The sequence below is a fragment of the Microcebus murinus genome, chromosome 22, assembly GCF_040939455.1.
Source record: "Microcebus murinus isolate Inina chromosome 22, M.murinus_Inina_mat1.0, whole genome shotgun sequence".
Lineage (NCBI taxonomy): Eukaryota > Metazoa > Chordata > Mammalia > Primates > Cheirogaleidae > Microcebus > Microcebus murinus.
In genome coordinates, this window is record NC_134125.1 from 35,010,207 (window position 1) to 35,023,254 (window position 13,048).

Genomic DNA, 13,048 nt, shown 5'->3' on the forward strand with positions numbered 1-13,048 from the left:
AAATGAATCCGAAAAGAAAAGTAAAATGAGGCCTGTGGAGCAGGTCTGCGTGTGACTCCGGATCCCCCAACATCCAGTGCCACCACCAAAGATTCCTACGTGTAGCCCGTAGAACCCCAAAAGCAACGGGATGAGTTCTGGTCACATACTCGCTCAAAATGACGTCCTGGAATTCTCCTGGAACTCCCTCCCCTCTCAGCCTCTCAAGGTTTCCTCCAGCGTGTCGGTTCCCACAGACCAGACCTTTGGTCTGACACCTGACAGTCCAGATGCCACGCGTGCTGCCGCGTGGCGGCGGTGTCACAGCTCGGGACAAGAGGAGGCCCCACGGTGCGGGCTGGGGCGCCAGGCACCGCGACGGGCGCTGAGGGTGGGGGTGATCCCCCTGACCGCCGCCGCGCTCCCAGAAAGGGGACAGAACAAGAGGCAAAAAAAAAAAAAAAAAAAAAAAGCCTACGGCACCAGTATTCCCAGGCGGTCTCCCATCCAAGTACTGACCAGGCCCGACCCTGCTTAGCTTCCGAGACCAGACGAGACCGGGCGCGTTCAGGCCGGCATGGCCGGAGACGGCGGAGGGCGCCCCTGCCCCGCTCAAGAAGCCGAGCCTCTCTGCGCTTCCCCTCTCCGGGCCTGTTGCGTTCGCCGGCCGGGTCCGGCGGGCTCCGCGGGACTGGGGAGAGGGGCGGGGCGGCGTGGGGGGCTGTCCAGACACACACACACACACACACACACACACACACACACACGCGAGATGGGCCTCCACGGCTGGACCCGCCAAGGTGGAGACCTTCCAGCCCCCCTCCTCTCCTCGCCTCCTTCACCTACCTGCCCCCCACCCCCAGCGCGCCGCCCCTGCTGACTGAGCACACGCACGGGGCGCTCGACCTTTGCCCCCAGCCAGGGGCCGCCCTCCCCCACAAACCCTTTCAGCTGTGCCCCCCGCCCTGTGCGTGGGCTGCCGCCTATTCCCCAGGGCCAGGGCTGGGGCACAGCGCATGGGGGAGGGGAGCGAGTGTAGGGGCGTCTCTCGGGATGTGTCCCATGGGTGTGGTGGGGTGGGGTGGGGTGCTTTGGGGGGCTCTGAAGAAATCAATCCCCTCCATCTCCTCCCTCTGGAAAACCCCCAAGCCCTTGGAGAACTGCCCGCACCGCTACCGTGGGGGCCGGGACCCTCCTCTGTGTCCTCCTGTGGCCCAGTCCAAGGGGCCTGGGCCTGGCCGGGGCTGCATTGGACCCCGACCACCCTGGCGTGTGGACTCGCTAAAAATCGGCGATTAGATATTGGATTCCAGCTTCATGGAGGTCATTTCACTAATGAGTGCACCGGAAAGAGTTTCCTAAACCATCTGTGAGGGTGGCAACTGAAAGAGAATTTTAAAGCTGACAGAATAGGCGAGGGAAGGCATAGGAGATTTCCACACCCAGCAAGGAAGACTTTCCCGAAATGGAAGAAAGAAACGAGCAAACAGAGACACCGGTAGCCCGCCCGGATCAGAGTCTGTCCCTGAGAGAAAGTACCCTGACCAGGTTCACCCGTGGGTGGTTGGCGAGCTAGCGGCATTCAGAAGAGCGAGGCCCGCAGTCTGTGCGGAAGACACCTGCACTCGGGTGTGTGTGGCGGCACAATTCACAAGCAGCTCCAGATGTTAAACCAAGGAGAAGCCAGGGAGTTCCCAACGCCCCAGGTGTCCTCAGCCCACGACCGGCTGCTGTGGGAATGCGAAGCCCGGCTCCTTGTCTCAGAGCGGGACAACCAGGAGGTGTGATGTCCACCCCGGGGTTCCCAGGAGGATCAGGCTGAAGCTGGGACTTGGCCTCAACGTGTCCCCTCGCCTGGCCACCCCCTTCCCCTTCCTGCTCCTCTACTCCTGGTGCCCCTCCATCCAGGGGCCAGACCTTAAAGAGTCACCGCAAGAGAATCCTGGTCCCAAAGGAGCCTTCTGGGGGACCCGTGCTGAGAGAGGTTGTGGGCATGGCCTGCTGGGGCTCTGCCCGACCCAGGGCTGAGAGATGCAACCTCCCAGCTCTGGGTCCCTGCAGGAAGTGTTGGCAAGCACAGGGCCAGTCCTCCAAAGGCCCAGGTGCAGGGAGCCCAGGCCAAGCAGCCTGTGGAAGAAGCCACTTGCCGTGCCACCCCGGGAACACCACTGCAGGCCCCGGCCCTTCCCACCTCCTCCTCCTCCCCCCCCCCCGCGCCCCCGCCCGACATGGCGCAGGGCTCAGAGACACCTCAGACTCTTGCTACCCAAAGTGCAAAGGGCATCAGTTGCTCCTCCAAACCCCCCGCCCAGCAGACCACGTTGTCCAGCCAGCCCCCGGGCCTCCCTGGGGTACCCAGCACAAAAGTGCAGACACCCACCGGACCCTCAATCTCAGTTTTTGGATGTTTTTGCCACTCTAAGGACCCGCAGGCCAGCTGGGCCTTCTGGCAGGACAGAGAGCCCCGGAATCCGACGTGGAGAGCTGCGTGTGGAGAGCTGCGTGTACGTCCCCATCAGGAGGCCGTCCCCACCTCCGCCGCTCTCCCCTCGCGGGGAGCGGCAGCCGCAGGGCCTCAGGGAAGACACCAGGCTGGGCCCCCACGGCACAGCGGGGGCACGTCCCCCACACGCGACTTAGGGATGGCTGCTCGAGACTGCTGCGTCCACCCTGCTGCCGGGTTTCTGGAGGGCTTCCTGGAAGCAGCGTCCACACCAAGCCCTTGGAAGGCCCAGGCGACGGGGGAGCCGGTCATGCAGGGGCCGAGGATGGTGACGGGCAAGGAGGAGCATGTCAGGCAGGGGCCGAAGACGGTGACGGTGACGGGCCGGGTAGGAAGGAGCCGTTCAGGCAGGGGCCGAGGACGGTGACGGGCCTGGCCGGGGAGGAGTGCGTCAGGCAGGGGCACAGGAGACGGGCGGGGTAAGGGTTAGGGTTACAGTTAGGGCACAATTCACAATCGCAAAGATGTGGAAGCGACCCGAGTGCCCATCCATCCAGGAGTGCATTAATAAAATCTGGCGCGTGGACACCACGGAGTGCCATTCGGCCCTGAGGAGCAGCGGTGAGAGGGCACCTCTCGTGTTCTCCCGGCCAGAGCTGGAACCCGTTCCAGTAAGCCAAGTATCCCAAGAATGGACACACGAGCGCCACGTGAGCGCGCTCACCACCAAATCGGTACGAACGGATGGACACCTAAGTGGACACAGAGGAATCACCTTCATCGGGTGGGCGTCGGGCGGGCGGGAGGAGGGGATGGGCATACACATCCATTAGGAATGGGGTGGGTGCGCACCGACTGGGGGATGGGCGCACTTGAAGCTAATGACCGGAGGGGGGAGGCTGGGAGAGGACAACGTACCCGACCTTAACATTGGTACCCCCACAATACGCTGGAACAACATGAGAGGTAAATGAATAAGAACACAGGGGGGAGGGGGGCACGGGCAACACATGTCACCTGGATACTTGGACTCCCATCAACTGCTTGAAAAGAGAGAGAAAAGAAAATGCAATAATAGAGGTAAGAGACACGTTTTAAAAATAATGAATCCGAAGAGAAAAGTAAAAGGAGGCCTGTGGAGCAGGTCTGGGTGTGACTCCGGATCCCCCAACATCAGGTGCCACCACCAAAGATTCCTACGTGGAGCCCATAGAACCCCAAAAGCAACGGGACGAGTTCTGGTCACGTACTCCCTCAAAATGACATCCTGGCCTTCTTCTGGAACTCCCTCCCCTCTCAGACTCTCAAGGTTTCCTCCAGCGTGTCGGTTCCCACAGACCAGACCTTTGGTCTGAGACCTGACAGTCCAGATGCCACGCATGCTGTCGCGTGGCGGCGGTGTCGCGGCTTGGGACAAGAGGAGGCCCCACGGTGCGGGCTGGGGTGCCAGGCACCGCGGCGGGCGCTGAGGGTGGGGGTGACCCCCACCCCGGTCCGCCGCCGCGCTCCCAGAAAGGGGACAGAACAAGAGGCAAAAAAAAAAAAGCAGCAGCAGCCTACCGCACCCGGTATTCCCAGGCGGTCTCCATCCAAGTACTAACCAGGCCCGACCCTGCTTAGCTTCCGAGAACAGACGAGATCCGGCGGGCGCGTTCAGGGTGGTGTGGCCCTAGACGGTGGAAGGCGCCCCTGCCACGCTCAAGAAGCCGAGCCTCTCTGCGCTTCCCCGCCGCCTCCTCCCGCCCCAGGCCCCGCGCCGGGCCGGGACTGTTGAGTTCGCCGGCCGGGTCCGGCGGGCTCCGAGGGACAGGGGTGACGGGCGGGGCGGGGCGGGCCGGGGTGGGGAGCTGTCTCTCTATACACACCCACACACACTCACACTCACTCAACAAGATGCGATTCCACGGCTGGACTCGCCAAGGTGGAGACCTTCCAGCCCACCTCCTCTCCTCGCCTGGCCTACTTCACCTACCAGCTGCCCAACCCCCAGCGCGTCCCCGCCGCCGCCACTGCTGACTGCGCACGCGCAGGGCTCTCGCCCTTTGACCCCAGCCAGGGGCCGCCCTCCCCGACAACCTCTTTCAGCTGCGCCCCCCCCAGCCCTGTGGGTGGGCTGCCCCCTATTCCCCCAGACCAGGGCCGGGGCACAGCGCAAAAGGGAGGGGAGCGAGTGTATGGGGCGTCTCTCTCTCTCTCACTCTCTCTCACTCTCTCTCTCTCTCTCTCTCTCTCTCTCTCTCTCTCTCTCTCTCTCTCTCGGGATGTGTCCCATGGGTGGGGTGGGGTGGCGTGGTTTGTGTGGCGCTGAAGAAATCAGTCCCCTCCATCTCCTACCACTGGAAAACGCCCAAGCCCTTGGAGAACTGCCCGCACCGCTACCGTGGGGGCCGGGACCCTCCTCTGTGTCCTCCTGTGGCCCAGTCCAAGGGGCCTGGGCCTGGCCGGGGCTGCATTGGACCCCGACCACCCTGGCGTGTGGACTCGCTAGAAATCGGCGATTAGATATTGGATTCCAGCTTCATTGAGGTCATTTCACTAATGAGTGCACCGGAAAGAGTTTCCTACTCCATCTGTGAGGGTGGTAACTGAAAGAGAATTTTAAAGCTGACAGAATAGGTGAGGAAAGGCATAGGAGATTTCCACACCCAGTAAGGAAGCCTTTCCCGAAATGGAAGAAAGAAACGAGCAAACAGAGACACCGGTAGCCCGCCCGGATCAGAGTCTGCCCCTGAGAGAAAGTACCCTGACCAGGTTCACCCGTGGGTGGGTGGCGAGCTAGCGGCATTCAGAAGAGCGAGGCCCGCAGTCTGTGCGGAAGACACCTGCACTCGGGTGTGTGTGGCGGCACAATTCACAAGCAGCTCAGATGTTAAACCAAGGAGAAGCCAGGGAGTTCCCAACGCCCCAGGTGTCCTCAGCCCACGACCGGCTGCTGTGAAAATGCGAAGCCCGGGTCCGGGTCTCAGAGCAGGACAACCAGGAGGTGTGATGTCCACCCCGGGGTTCCCAGGAGGATCAGGCTGAAGCTTGGACTTGGCCTCAAAGTGTCCCCTCACCTGGCCACCCCCTTCCCCTTCCTGCTCCTCTACTCCTGGTGCCCCTCCACCCAGGGGCCAGACCTTAAACAGTCACCCGCAAGAGAATCCTGGTCCCAAAGAAGCCTTCTGGGGGACCCGTGCTGAGAGAGGTTGTGGGCATGGCCCGCTGGGGCTCTGCCCGACCCAGGGCTGGGAGATGCAACCTCCCAGCTCTGGGTCCCTGCAGGAAGTGTCGGCAAGAACAGGGCCAGTCCTCCAAAGGCCCAGGTGCAGGGAGCCCAGGCCGAGCAGCCTGTGGAAGAAGCCACATGCCGTGCCACCCCGGGAACACGACTGTAGGTCACGGCCCCTGCCACCTCCTCCTCCTCCTCCTCTCCCCGACATGGAGCAGGGCTCAGAGACACCTCAGACGCTGCTAGCAAAGTCCAAAGGGCATCAGTTGCTCCTCCAAAGCGCACCCCCGACCCCCAGCAGGCCGCGTTGTCCAGCCAGCCCCTGGGCCTCCCTGGGGTGCCCGGCACAAAAGTGCAGACACCCACCTGACTGGCAATATCAGCTTGAGGACGTTTCTGCCACTCTAAGGACCCGCAGGCCAGCTGGGCCTCCGGGCAGGACAGAGAGCCCCGGAATCCGACGCGGAGAGCTGGGTGTACGTCCCCACCAGGAGGCGGTCCCCACCTCCACGGCTCTCCCCTCGCGGGGAGCGGCAGCCGCAGGGCCTCAGAGAAGACACCGGGCTGGGCCCCCGCGGCACAGTGGGGGCACGTGCCCCGCCCGCGACTTAGCGAGGGCTGCGCGAGACTGCTGCGGCCGCCCGGCTGCCGGGTTCCTGGAGGGCTTCCTGGAAGCAGCGTCCACACCAAGCCCTCGGAAGGCCCAGGCGACGGAGGAGACCGTCAGGCAGGGGCCGAGGTGGGGAGGAGCGAGTCAGGCAGGGGCCAAGGTGATGGGCCGGGCGGGGAGGAGCGTGTCACGCAGGGGCAGAGGATGGTGACAGGCCGGGCGGGGAGGAGCCGGTCAGGCAGGGGACGAGGACAGTGACGGGCCTGGCGGGGGAGGAGCGCCTCAGGCAGGGGCAGAGGAGACGGGCTGGGTAGGGGTCAGGGTTACAGTTAGGGCGCCATTCACAATCGCAAAGATGTGGAAGCGCCCCGAGTGCCCATCGATCCACGGGTGCATTAATAAAATGTGGCGCGTGGACACCACGGAGTGCCGTTCAGCTATGAGGAACAGCGGTGAGAGGGCACCTCTCGTGTTCTCCCGGCCAGAGCTGGAACCCGTTCCAGTAAGCCAAGTGTCCCAAGAACGGACACAAGAGCGCCACGTGCGCGCGCTCGCCAGCAGATTGGTAGGAACCGATGGACACCTAAGTGGACACAGAGGAATCGCCTTCATCGGGTGGGTGTCGGGCGGGCGTGGGCAGGGGATGGGCATGCACATCCATTAGGAATGGGGTGGGTGCGCACCAACCGGGGCATGGGCGCACTTGAAGCTCTGACCCGAGGGGGGAGGCGGGGACAGGGCGATGCAGCTGACCTTAACATTGGTACCCCCACCATACGCTGGGAGAAAATGAGAAATAAATGAATCAGAAAACGGGGGGGAGGGGGGCACGGGCAATACATGTCACCTCAATACGTGGACTCCCATGATCTGCTCGGAAAGAGAGAGAAAAGGAAATGTAATCATAGAGATAAGACACACCTTTTCAGAAAATGAATCCGAAAAGAAAAGTAAAATGAGGCCTGTGGAGCAGGTCTGCGTGTGACTCCGGATCCCCCAACATCCAGTGCCACCACCAAAGATTCCTACGTGTAGCCCGTAGAACCCCAAAAGCAACGGGATGAGTTCTGGTCACATACTCGCTCAAAATGACGTCCTGGAATTCTCCTGGAACTCCCTCCCCTCTCAGCCTCTCAAGGTTTCCTCCAGCGTGTCGGTTCCCACAGACCAGACCTTTGGTCTGACACCTGACAGTCCAGATGCCACGCGTGCTGCCGCGTGGCGGCGGTGTCACAGCTCGGGACAAGAGGAGGCCCCACGGTGCGGGCTGGGGCGCCAGGCACCGCGACGGGCGCTGAGGGTGGGGGTGATCCCCCTGACCGCCGCCGCGCTCCCAGAAAGGGGACAGAACAAGAGGCAAAAAAAAAAAAAAGCCTACGGCACCAGTATTCCCAGGCGGTCTCCCATCCAAGTACTGACCAGGCCCGACCCTGCTTAGCTTCCGAGACCAGACGAGACCGGGCGCGTTCAGGCCGGCATGGCCGGAGACGGCGGAGGGCGCCCCTGCCCCGCTCAAGAAGCCGAGCCTCTCTGCGCTTCCCCTCTCCGGGCCTGTTGCGTTCGCCGGCCGGGTCCGGCGGGCTCCGCGGGACTGGGGAGAGGGGCGGGGCGGCGTGGGGGGCTGTCCAGACACACACACACACACACACACACACACACACACACACGCGAGATGGGCCTCCACGGCTGGACCCGCCAAGGTGGAGACCTTCCAGCCCCCCTCCTCTCCTCGCCTCCTTCACCTACCTGCCCCCCACCCCCAGCGCGCCGCCCCTGCTGACTGAGCACACGCACGGGGCGCTCGACCTTTGCCCCCAGCCAGGGGCCGCCCTCCCCCACAAACCCTTTCAGCTGTGCCCCCCGCCCTGTGCGTGGGCTGCCGCCTATTCCCCAGGGCCAGGGCTGGGGCACAGCGCATGGGGGAGGGGAGCGAGTGTAGGGGCGTCTCTCGGGATGTGTCCCATGGGTGTGGTGGGGTGGGGTGGGGTGCTTTGGGGGGCTCTGAAGAAATCAATCCCCTCCATCTCCTCCCTCTGGAAAACCCCCAAGCCCTTGGAGAACTGCCCGCACCGCTACCGTGGGGGCCGGGACCCTCCTCTGTGTCCTCCTGTGGCCCAGTCCAAGGGGCCTGGGCCTGGCCGGGGCTGCATTGGACCCCGACCACCCTGGCGTGTGGACTCGCTAAAAATCGGCGATTAGATATTGGATTCCAGCTTCATGGAGGTCATTTCACTAATGAGTGCACCGGAAAGAGTTTCCTAAACCATCTGTGAGGGTGGCAACTGAAAGAGAATTTTAAAGCTGACAGAATAGGCGAGGGAAGGCATAGGAGATTTCCACACCCAGCAAGGAAGACTTTCCCGAAATGGAAGAAAGAAACGAGCAAACAGAGACACCGGTAGCCCGCCCGGATCAGAGTCTGTCCCTGAGAGAAAGTACCCTGACCAGGTTCACCCGTGGGTGGTTGGCGAGCTAGCGGCATTCAGAAGAGCGAGGCCCGCAGTCTGTGCGGAAGACACCTGCACTCGGGTGTGTGTGGCGGCACAATTCACAAGCAGCTCCAGATGTTAAACCAAGGAGAAGCCAGGGAGTTCCCAACGCCCCAGGTGTCCTCAGCCCACGACCGGCTGCTGTGGGAATGCGAAGCCCGGCTCCTTGTCTCAGAGCGGGACAACCAGGAGGTGTGATGTCCACCCCGGGGTTCCCAGGAGGATCAGGCTGAAGCTGGGACTTGGCCTCAACGTGTCCCCTCGCCTGGCCACCCCCTTCCCCTTCCTGCTCCTCTACTCCTGGTGCCCCTCCATCCAGGGGCCAGACCTTAAAGAGTCACCGCAAGAGAATCCTGGTCCCAAAGGAGCCTTCTGGGGGACCCGTGCTGAGAGAGGTTGTGGGCATGGCCTGCTGGGGCTCTGCCCGACCCAGGGCTGAGAGATGCAACCTCCCAGCTCTGGGTCCCTGCAGGAAGTGTTGGCAAGCACAGGGCCAGTCCTCCAAAGGCCCAGGTGCAGGGAGCCCAGGCCAAGCAGCCTGTGGAAGAAGCCACTTGCCGTGCCACCCCGGGAACACCACTGCAGGCCCCGGCCCTTCCCACCTCCTCCTCCTCCCCCCCCCCCGCGCCCCCGCCCGACATGGCGCAGGGCTCAGAGACACCTCAGACTCTTGCTACCCAAAGTGCAAAGGGCATCAGTTGCTCCTCCAAACCCCCCGCCCAGCAGACCACGTTGTCCAGCCAGCCCCCGGGCCTCCCTGGGGTACCCAGCACAAAAGTGCAGACACCCACCGGACCCTCAATCTCAGTTTTTGGATGTTTTTGCCACTCTAAGGACCCGCAGGCCAGCTGGGCCTTCTGGCAGGACAGAGAGCCCCGGAATCCGACGTGGAGAGCTGCGTGTGGAGAGCTGCGTGTACGTCCCCATCAGGAGGCCGTCCCCACCTCCGCCGCTCTCCCCTCGCGGGGAGCGGCAGCCGCAGGGCCTCAGGGAAGACACCAGGCTGGGCCCCCACGGCACAGCGGGGGCACGTCCCCCACACGCGACTTAGGGATGGCTGCTCGAGACTGCTGCGTCCACCCTGCTGCCGGGTTTCTGGAGGGCTTCCTGGAAGCAGCGTCCACACCAAGCCCTTGGAAGGCCCAGGCGACGGGGGAGCCGGTCATGCAGGGGCCGAGGATGGTGACGGGCAAGGAGGAGCATGTCAGGCAGGGGCCGAAGACGGTGACGGTGACGGGCCGGGTAGGAAGGAGCCGTTCAGGCAGGGGCCGAGGACGGTGACGGGCCTGGCCGGGGAGGAGTGCGTCAGGCAGGGGCACAGGAGACGGGCGGGGTAAGGGTTAGGGTTACAGTTAGGGCACAATTCACAATCGCAAAGATGTGGAAGCGACCCGAGTGCCCATCCATCCAGGAGTGCATTAATAAAATCTGGCGCGTGGACACCACGGAGTGCCATTCGGCCCTGAGGAGCAGCGGTGAGAGGGCACCTCTCGTGTTCTCCCGGCCAGAGCTGGAACCCGTTCCAGTAAGCCAAGTATCCCAAGAATGGACACACGAGCGCCACGTGAGCGCGCTCACCACCAAATCGGTACGAACGGATGGACACCTAAGTGGACACAGAGGAATCACCTTCATCGGGTGGGCGTCGGGCGGGCGGGAGGAGGGGATGGGCATACACATCCATTAGGAATGGGGTGGGTGCGCACCGACTGGGGGATGGGCGCACTTGAAGCTAATGACCGGAGGGGGGAGGCTGGGAGAGGACAACGTACCCGACCTTAACATTGGTACCCCCACAATACGCTGGAACAACATGAGAGGTAAATGAATAAGAACACAGGGGGGAGGGGGGCACGGGCAACACATGTCACCTGGATACTTGGACTCCCATCAACTGCTTGAAAAGAGAGAGAAAAGAAAATGCAATAATAGAGGTAAGAGACACGTTTTAAAAATAATGAATCCGAAGAGAAAAGTAAAAGGAGGCCTGTGGAGCAGGTCTGGGTGTGACTCCGGATCCCCCAACATCAGGTGCCACCACCAAAGATTCCTACGTGGAGCCCATAGAACCCCAAAAGCAACGGGACGAGTTCTGGTCACGTACTCCCTCAAAATGACATCCTGGCCTTCTTCTGGAACTCCCTCCCCTCTCAGACTCTCAAGGTTTCCTCCAGCGTGTCGGTTCCCACAGACCAGACCTTTGGTCTGAGACCTGACAGTCCAGATGCCACGCATGCTGTCGCGTGGCGGCGGTGTCGCGGCTTGGGACAAGAGGAGGCCCCACGGTGCGGGCTGGGGTGCCAGGCACCGCGGCGGGCGCTGAGGGTGGGGGTGACCCCCACCCCGGTCCGCCGCCGCGCTCCCAGAAAGGGGACAGAACAAGAGGCAAAAAAAAAAAAGCAGCAGCAGCCTACCGCACCCGGTATTCCCAGGCGGTCTCCATCCAAGTACTAACCAGGCCCGACCCTGCTTAGCTTCCGAGAACAGACGAGATCCGGCGGGCGCGTTCAGGGTGGTGTGGCCCTAGACGGTGGAAGGCGCCCCTGCCACGCTCAAGAAGCCGAGCCTCTCTGCGCTTCCCCGCCGCCTCCTCCCGCCCCAGGCCCCGCGCCGGGCCGGGACTGTTGAGTTCGCCGGCCGGGTCCGGCGGGCTCCGAGGGACAGGGGTGACGGGCGGGGCGGGGCGGGCCGGGGTGGGGAGCTGTCTCTCTATACACACCCACACACACTCACACTCACTCAACAAGATGCGATTCCACGGCTGGACTCGCCAAGGTGGAGACCTTCCAGCCCACCTCCTCTCCTCGCCTGGCCTACTTCACCTACCAGCTGCCCAACCCCCAGCGCGTCCCCGCCGCCGCCACTGCTGACTGCGCACGCGCGGGGCTCTCGCCCTTTGACCCCAGCCAGGGGCCGCCCTCCCCGACAACCTCTTTCAGCTGCGCCCCCCCCAGCCCTGTGGGTGGGCTGCCCCCTATTCCCCCAGACCAGGGCCGGGGCACAGCGCAAAAGGGAGGGGAGCGAGTGTATGGGGCGTCTCTCTCTCTCTCACTCTCTCTCACTCTCTCTCTCTCTCTCTCTCTCTCTCTCTCTCTCTCTCTCTCGGGATGTGTCCCATGGGTGGGGTGGGGTGGCGTGGTTTGTGTGGCGCTGAAGAAATCAGTCCCCTCCATCTCCTACCACTGGAAAACGCCCAAGCCCTTGGAGAACTGCCCGCACCGCTACCGTGGGGGCCGGGACCCTCCTCTGTGTCCTCCTGTGGCCCAGTCCAAGGGGCCTGGGCCTGGCCGGGGCTGCATTGGACCCCGACCACCCTGGCGTGTGGACTCGCTAGAAATCGGCGATTAGATATTGGATTCCAGCTTCATTGAGGTCATTTCACTAATGAGTGCACCGGAAAGAGTTTCCTACTCCATCTGTGAGGGTGGTAACTGAAAGAGAATTTTAAAGCTGACAGAATAGGTGAGGAAAGGCATAGGAGATTTCCACACCCAGTAAGGAAGCCTTTCCCGAAATGGAAGAAAGAAACGAGCAAACAGAGACACCGGTAGCCCGCCCGGATCAGAGTCTGCCCCTGAGAGAAAGTACCCTGACCAGGTTCACCCGTGGGTGGGTGGCGAGCTAGCGGCATTCAGAAGAGCGAGGCCCGCAGTCTGTGCGGAAGACACCTGCACTCGGGTGTGTGTGGCGGCACAATTCACAAGCAGCTCAGATGTTAAACCAAGGAGAAGCCAGGGAGTTCCCAACGCCCCAGGTGTCCTCAGCCCACGACCGGCTGCTGTGAAAATGCGAAGCCCGGGTCCGGGTCTCAGAGCAGGACAACCAGGAGGTGTGATGTCCACCCCGGGGTTCCCAGGAGGATCAGGCTGAAGCTTGGACTTGGCCTCAAAGTGTCCCCTCACCTGGCCACCCCCTTCCCCTTCCTGCTCCTCTACTCCTGGTGCCCCTCCACCCAGGGGCCAGACCTTAAACAGTCACCCGCAAGAGAATCCTGGTCCCAAAGAAGCCTTCTGGGGGACCCGTGCTGAGAGAGGTTGTGGGCATGGCCCGCTGGGGCTCTGCCCGACCCAGGGCTGGGAGATGCAACCTCCCAGCTCTGGGTCCCTGCAGGAAGTGTCGGCAAGAACAGGGCCAGTCCTCCAAAGGCCCAGGTGCAGGGAGCCCAGGCCGAGCAGCCTGTGGAAGAAGCCACATGCCGTGCCACCCCGGGAACACGACTGTAGGTCACGGCCCCTGCCACCTCCTCCTCCTCCTCCTCTCCCCGACATGGAGCAGGGCTCAGAGACACCTCAGACGCTGCTAGCAAAGTCCAAAGG

At 62.8% G+C, this 13,048-nt stretch overlaps 4 pseudogenes; all 4 read right to left on the reverse strand.

Moving 5' to 3' along the window:
* Nucleotides 1-450: 450 nt before the first annotated feature.
* Nucleotides 451-568, reverse strand: LOC142863670 (uncharacterized; annotated as a pseudogene).
* A 3,407-nt stretch (nt 569-3,975) lies between these two features.
* On the reverse strand, nt 3,976-4,097 carry LOC142863727 (uncharacterized; annotated as a pseudogene).
* A 3,517-nt stretch (nt 4,098-7,614) lies between these two features.
* Nucleotides 7,615-7,732, reverse strand: LOC142863671 (uncharacterized; annotated as a pseudogene).
* A 3,407-nt stretch (nt 7,733-11,139) lies between these two features.
* Nucleotides 11,140-11,261, reverse strand: LOC142863728 (uncharacterized; annotated as a pseudogene).
* Nucleotides 11,262-13,048: the final 1,787 nt, after the last annotated feature.